Below are 8,849 nucleotides of genomic sequence, written 5' to 3' on the forward strand. Positions count from 1 at the left end.
CGTCTTTAATGAATCGCCTTCTTGAGTGGCACCGTCTTGAAGGATCTCCGGAATAAATAAATTACATAACAAATTACATAATTTCCTATTATACATTTGTAATTAAAATAAAAATAAATCTATTAAATTACAAAACGGTGATACGAGATCACAATAAATTACAACCGAATCGATATTCCCATACATTTCGGGTAATATCAATTTAAAAAACTAAGGCCATACTAAGTAAAATTACATAATTCAAAAATTACATAAAATAAAATTATGACAATCATAAATAAAATGCAGCATTATAATATGTATGAACATGCCCAATTTTATGCTAAATCGCCTTTAAGGAGCCAATATCGTATATTAATCTGTTTTTACGGATTTGCGTGATTTAACCTTTTAAAAATCACAATAATTACATAAAATCATATTTATGTACTAGTTAATTACCCTAACCATCTTAGGACTCAAAATTAGTCTCCACTAACATTTGACAATAATTAACTTATATATTTCTTAATATTGTTCATAAAAGGACTTAAAATTACAATATAATGCCATAAACTTCAAATAAATCATAAAAATTTCAAATAAATTCAAAATTTGAAATTTAAACTCATGAACATTCTGGAAAAATACCATGACACTCATAATTTTCAAAAACTTAGGTTAAAAATTTCGAAATTTATTGGGAAAAACAATGTTGCGGTTTATCGGATTTATCAATTATAATCATAAAAATATGAGAATAATTATATTTATCAACTTTTCAATTTTAGATCTGAAATATATGATAAAATGCAACATGTGACATTTTTCCTTAGTCATGAAGTATGTATTAGCAATTTTTACTAATTAAAGTCACTATTTATGTTATTTTTCATCAAAAATTCATAAATCATGCATAAAGACTTCATTATAGCCAATTATTTTACACACATCTTGTAAAATTGCATGTGACAACATACTAACTTTCTATGACCAGATTCGAAATATTACTCATATTAACCCATTTTTCATTTAAATTCGAGTTTATCATGAAAAATCCATATTTCGAGCATAAAAACTCATAAAATTATAAAACTTTACAGGCCATCAGTATATAATATATGTGAAAACATATCCAAAAACCACTGGAATAATCGAAGTTTAGCTATTTTTCGTCCAAAAATGACATTTTTATCATAAAAATCACATTTTAATGCCATTATTATATAAAATGAACAATAAAATGCATAAATTAAACCAAAATATCCTAAAACATTTTAGGATCAGAAACTTTAACATGCATAATAAATTTCGTGATATATCATAATAAACACAAATTTATAAGTTTTGTTTGTTAATCTTATAACTCGGAAATACAATAACCGATTTGCATGCAAACAACCTAAGGCTCTAATACCACTTGTTAGAAATGATTAATCTCATTAATTTACATATTCATATATGTAATGATTTATTTAGTCATAAAATAAATTGTTGATCTTATGCATGCAAACTAAATAAGAAGAGATAAGAAAATCGATTTCTCACCATCTAAATTTCGGTCACTTATGGGCACCAACAAGATCTCCTTCTTGTTAGTTCTTGAGATTTCCAATAATGGATGAACATTCATGACTTCAAAATAAAAGCCCTCCAATAAGTAGCACCCAAGACTATCCCAAAATCCCACAAACTAACATGTACTAGATATTTGTAATGTGGTTTACCTTAAAATCGATTACTAATACTCATATACTACTACTAGTATTATTAGTGATTGATTTGAACAAATTAGATTCATAAAAATGGGTTTTATGAAGAACAAGAGAGAGAAGGTAAAGTTTTTCATAAAACATAAGAGAATGAATTATTGAGAGAAAAACTCTCAATTGTGGTCACCAAAAACCGGTGGGGAGGGAGGTCTTTTGGCCCTTTTCTTTTTCCTTTTTGTCTTCACAAGACAAATTAGTGTAAGGCTTTTCCATGGTCAAGTCACTATCAAGTGTCATAGACAAATGAATAAGACAAATGGAAAAAGACAAAACTTCTAAAATTTACCCAGCAATTTCGGTTATCATATATAATATGGAGTCCATTTTATTTTTGTCAATTGTACAATTGTATGTCATGTGACATGTGACATGTCTTATGTCATGTTTTAATTTAAAATGAATATTTAACAAATTAAATATCATTTACAAATTAAATAAATCATATTTAACAAATTGACTAGTAATTCAAAATTACTTTCACATAAAATGGTCATTTAAATACTAGTTAGTATATTTCACAAGATCTTGTAATTATAACTAATTTATCATTCTCATCTCGCGTGTTTCACAAACACGGATTAATTTTAGTAATATAACTTCTTTAATTACTAAATAAAATCTTATTTAATCACATTATAATAAGATGTCATTTTCTCTCTTATGATAATAATTTGTTCAATTTTAAGGAATTAATTAATCTGTATCGACACACAATTGATTAACCTTTTTCAATTAAGGGAATCGTCCTTTAGGTGTGACCTCAAGGAATCAACTGATCACCACCGTCGCACGACAGTAATGTCAAACTCTAGCCAGCCAATCATTACCGATATGTGTGGACCAGTTGACTATATATGTAATGTATCATCCCTTTCGTATTATTGATATGAGATTTAAATATGTGATCAATATGATTGACAATTGTGATCGCATTATTGTCGGGGACACTTACTCCAACATCCTTGACTTGAATTGTATACATTTGGTGTTCCCAGCCGGCAGACCGGCTGCCGGCCTACCGGCTGGGAATACTTCTCAGCTTCAATTCCTCCTTCTTCCATGCTTAGTTGAGTGGACTCTTCTTCTAGCTTTAATTCTCCCATTCTCGCCTCAATTCCTGCAAGGGAGGTACAATATCATAGGCACGGGAATTGGGACATGAATTGCAAGCAAGAACGTATAAAACCGACTCAAATGGAGTCGGAAAGCATGACAATAGAGGGGAAAAGTGGTGCAAAAGGATCCTATATCAGAGACTGAGGTGGGAGCCGAGGATCGATATCAGGCAGTTGAAGTGGAAAAGGAAGCCAGGAAAGCCGTGACACAGGATGAGATTGAGGTAGTTGATGATCAGACGTTCTTCTTTACACCGAAAAAGGTAATAGTTGCTAGTTTATAATTATTCATCTCAGTACACTTTTTTACTTATGAAATTTATTAAAGGTAGTGAATGTATGTATACTAATTGATTAAAGCTGTAGTGAAGGGCAATTGCAAGGTGGCTTGTCGTCTGTTCTATTTACAGGGGAAACAGAAAGTTGTTGTTGCCATGGGATACTTGTTCGCTTACGACCGGCTTCAACAAGTTAAGGTTCATGGTATACCCCTTCGTCACAATTGCATGAAAGTGGAAGTGTCCCAATTATATAAAGACGAGTATGAGGAAGTAAAAGTACCATTTCCTAATGAGGAGATCACTTATTTGAAAGAAGCCCTAAGATCTTATGTGCAATGGCCTAACAACCTCATCAATGTTGTCATCCCCGAGGTACCTATACGTAGACGTTAATTATTACTTGTTCTTTAAATATATTAGGGTACGAATATTAACACATCGTAAGTACTTTAATCTTTACATTTGCAGAAGTTAAGAAAAGTCATGGTGGCAGCTAAAACAATTACTACAATGTCAACGGAAGTTGTTGCAGTCAAGCCTGCTTATGATTTTTTATTATGAATCGTGTGAATATAAGAAAAAAATGAAAACTGCTTCGCTGATGGCTTTGCACAACCTGGCTGTAAAGAAGTCACCTTGAGGGTATGTAGTCATGATTAACATTGAAGAGGAAATTATGGGCGCAACTGATATAGCCATACTGGACCCAAAGCAACTGATGGAATTTGTCGACTTTGACAATTTAGATGTTATTCTCATTTTGATTTGGATGAAATAAGTTTTATTAATAAAACTATTTAGTCATTTCCATTTACGAATAATGATGTTTGTTTAAATTATCAATTACAATAACATTTTTCGTTCCATGTGGCGTAATAGGTACCTGAATAATCAGATCGCTGAGTGGAAGTTTCCAATTCACGCCTACGAATTCTTGAGTCCTAAGGCGACCTCTGTGCATAGAATTTCATACGAAGAACAAATCAATAGTATCGCTCGTCGGTTGATGTCGTCCAAAAAACTATGGCTTGCCCCCTACAATGAGAATATGTATGTATAGTACGTGATTATTGTAATGAATCACAGTTCTATAAATTAATTTTTAACATGCTTAAATGCGTGTAAATGAACTAACAGTTCAATGTCCCAAATTTAATAAGAAGCATTGGGTGCTACTGGCAATCCAAGTGGAAACAAAAACAGTGTACTGGATTGCCTCTCGTGAAGGCAAACACTCTGATAGTTGTAATGATGATAACTGAGTAAGTTTACAACCTTCAATAATGTCATTTGTTATTGTATGACTTGAGCCAAATATATGCAAATAATAATGGCATGTGTGTATATTTATGAATTAGTGTTTTTGAAGCAAAAAAAAAGATTATGTCCACTTGGGAAATATGAAAGCAACGATGTTCCCAATTTTATCACGCCATTAGTAAGAGTATTCTTAATAATTACTCGTATCATTTAATTAATGTTTATGCGAGAGGTTGATTATCTAATTCAGCTGATTTGTGTGTGATTTATATAATAGTTTCCTAAAGCACCAGACGACAAACAATGCGCCTTTTACGTTTGTCAATCCATGTGAGAGGTTATCAACAGAAAACTATCTACCATTCCGATAAGGGTTAGTGTGATTTAAAAACTATTTCACACGTAAATTGAGTTCAATTATGTATACTTCCATGTATTATATCTATTTTGATTATGTATATTTTGAATTGTAGTTTCCACTAATACTCAACAAAGCCCCAGAATATTCGCCAGAGGACATCAACCAGATGAGAAATATGTGGGCCAGTTATGTTGTTTCATTAGCGGAGTCTCAATAGTTTTCTCATGCTTTTGTACGACTGTGTATATATAGAGCCATTGTGTATTGGCTTCTTTTGTTTTTCTGAGGAAGTTGTGTTTTTATTGTTGATCATCCTGTTTGTACTGTTTTTAAACTGGGTTTAATTGATCGCGGGATGTAATATTTTGATACAAGATTGAATTTTTGCACTGCACAGCTGCTGGAATGCTATTTTTCAGCAGCAGCTGAAAAAATAGCATTTCAGCAGCTGCTGAAAAAATAGCATTTCAGCAGCTGCTAGAACAAGCTAAAATCATTTTTTTAAAAAAAAAAATTAAAAACGATAACGGTTAAAAACAACCCGTTGCAAACAATTATTTGACAACGGTTTTATTTAGATAAATAACCGTTGACATATTTTCCCTCCCATTCAAACCGCCAAAAATATAAGATAACGAACGATAACCGTTGTCGAGTTCAAAACTTTTACAACGGTTTATTTAAGCAGAACCGTTGTCAAAATTTCATCAATAAAAATAGATAACTGTTACATACCGTTGTCAACAGATGAATATAACAACGGTTTTGCACGCAATAAAGCCGTTGTTAAATTTTGACATTCAATTAAATAAGATAAGAAATGAACCGTTATCATATATAATATTTAACAACGGTTTTGGAACGATAAGACGTTGTCAATAGTAAACTAGGACAACGGATTTGAAACCGTTCTTAAGATTTAATAACGGTTTCATAAAAGATTTTATAACGGTTCTTGATGTTATATAACGGTCGCGTGTTATTTGTACAACCGTGGTATATATTTAAGAACCGTCGTTGCAATAACGGTCCCGTGTTTCTATTTAAAAACGGTAATTGCATTATTTGACCGTTATTGAATGTCTTATTTAGCGTAGTGCACATATGCATGTGGGTACATTGAATAAGAAAATAACACACAAATGATTTAATTATGCGCAACGATACCAAGCCAATATATGTGGAATTTAAATTAATTGTTTATATGACATTACTAAAACATGAGTACTCAACATAACTATCTTGACATTATTACCAACAACTATATAAACCTAGCAACCATTTAGAACGAGATCTAATGAAATTAGTAAGCACATAGGATGAAAACTAGTGTATACCATCTTGATATCACATGTATTGCAATATAAAGCATAAGAAAGTGACTAACAGCCATGAGAATGGTATAGATTATCAACAAAGTACTCTCATGATGTCAAATAATACAAGGAAATGGATTACAAACGTAAACAAGGGCACTCGCTCGAGTTGGGGTTACTCGATCGAGTTAAGCGTACTCGATCGAGTATCTATAGATCAGAATGCTCTCTAAATGGTCATAACAGGTACTCGATCGAGTTGGGGGCACTCGATCGAGTAACTACGGGTTAAATTACTCCCAAAAATGCGACATCAAGCAAAGACGGTATACAAATCTCCGGGGTTTCATCCCCGACATCACATACCTGCATAACAAGTTTAGAAAATCTAACAAAATACGGCCTTATGGCCAAATACAAACCGAGATAAATCCAAGTACGGTCAAAACAAATGTAACAAGTAAACATAAGTCCTCCAAAATGACACAACCAAGAAAATCACTCGAGGTCGCCACCTCGATCCTCCTCCATCTCCTCATCTCCTCCTCCTCCTGATGTGTCGGCTCCTGAAGTGCCTCCTCCGGTGGTCGCTCATGTGCTGGGGTCTCCCCCTGCTCTCCACGGTGCAAGGCACCCATAGGGGTAGCTCATTGGATCTCCCCATGTAGCTGGGTCAACTTCGTAGGAATGAAAGACGTCGCTATCATTCCCCATGCCTCTCCACCAAACCGGATGGGCTAAGTCGGTCCCAATACCCTGCACATAGGCCATCATGGAGGTTTTGAAGCACTAAGGCGTTGGAAACTTTCTCCGTAAGCTCACTGATCTGCAACTGAAGGCTGAAGACAGACGGGTAGCTGGGATACTAGTATAGGGGTGGACCGGGCTGCACTGGATGGGACTCTCCAACCACCTGTCTCACTCTCCTGGGGCCTCTCCCAACTCTGGGCACCTGGTCCTCTGGTTTAGCGTGGTCTCCCCTGACCGGCTCAGGCATCTCCTCTAAAAGGTCGTCTAGGATCAGATAGGTCTGCTCGGGGAGGTCACTCTCAGCCAACGGCTCGGTCACTGGAAGGTGTTCCAGGTCGGGTACTCTCATCCAACTCCTGCCTCTCACCCCCCAAGCTAGCCCACCATCATCCAACAATCTCAGCCACTTCTAAGAGATGAAGTAAGCCCTGCTCAAAGTTGGAACAACCGGAACCAACGGTTTGAGAGCCGAATAGGCCTCAAAACTAGTCAATCTCTCTGCTAGGCGGGTGGCAATAGCACCACAACTGAGGTAACGGGTCGAAGACTTGGCCATCAAGGCCAAACTGGCACACACGATGGCCGGGGAACTGTAAGCAATGCGCTCCACTCGGGTGGGGTTCAGGTAAGCAACCAACAACATGACCTCGTGTGAGTTGAGCTTACTCACATCTTTCCTACCATAGAGCAAACAGGTTAGGGCTCAGAGAAAGATCTTCAAAGTCACATGCTGAACGTCATTAATCAACATGTTACTCGAAGTAGGGGCAGGTCTATCAGTGAACGAAGGCATATAACCACTGGCACCACACTCGGTCGGGACATCTCTAAGATATCCCTTCCTGGCCCGTGAAAGCCTCAGGTGATCGGCGAACTGGTCTAGGGTCAGGTAGAAACTATTGTTCATCAACCGGAAGCCTACCATATTCTCAGCCACATCATAAGTGAAGGCACTCATGAACTTTAAGGTAAAAAAGGCATAAGAGTGTTTCCTCAAGTGATATAGCCCCTCCAAACCCAGATTCTCAAAGATATGTCGGACATCTACTTCTATTTTCAGATCCTCCAGAACACTTGTGTCTATGCACCTAGTGGGTCTCATGGGGCGACTTATCAACTCTACAAAAGCATCTATTTGCTTAAAATTAGCAAATATTACCGTAGGGTAGTCAGGAACTGGTGGAACAATAGGTCCCTGACTTCCTTCCCCTACCTGTGGCTCAGCAGCGCGTGACCTTTTACTTTGTCGGGTTGCACCAGCAGCTCTCGCCATCTGTTTCAACATGGTTTAGCCCCACATCGGGTTTTACAATCTCAAAGTAAATTTTCCAAAGAATTCATACGGAGAAAAACAACAATTAAAGTGGATTTATTCGCCGAAACAAGTAAAATTTTAAGACAAAACAAGAATTTTCCCCTTCCCTTTACTCTTATAATTTTATAAAAAGATGGTTTCAAATCTCCAAAACTCCAAGTTTTCACAAGTGTTAAAAGTAATTGGACCATACTCTCTCCAAAATTAACTTCACACATCGATTATTATCACAAAAGTTGAGGAAAAACCTCAGTTTTGGGCACTTTTAAGATGGAGTTTTAAGACGAAATTTTGGATGAAATTAACCAAAATCAAGCACTAAACACGAAATTAGTAGCATTCCCTATTGTATTTCGACCTTTAAAGATGGACAAAATCAAATTTTAAGAGTAAACCCTAGAAAATTCGGTTCACATATAGTCACAAATCGGTTCAATTTTGCAATTTCTAACATCAATAACAACAATTCAAGGTGATTTCTATCAAAATACAACAATTACAACACAATACTTGGGTATAAAAACCGAAATTTCAGAAAATCAAACACCATTACATACTACAAATTGATTAAAATCAAAGAAAAGAAGTAGAAGTTTACATTGAATAGGCTGCAAACGGATTTAGGGGATGAAATTAAGAAGATGCGGAATAAATCAAACAACAAAATCACCAAGGTTTGGTAAGGATGAAAGTTTAAGAG

The sequence above is a fragment of the Silene latifolia genome, chromosome 3 (assembly GCF_048544455.1).
Source record: "Silene latifolia isolate original U9 population chromosome 3, ASM4854445v1, whole genome shotgun sequence".
Lineage (NCBI taxonomy): Eukaryota > Viridiplantae > Streptophyta > Magnoliopsida > Caryophyllales > Caryophyllaceae > Silene > Silene latifolia.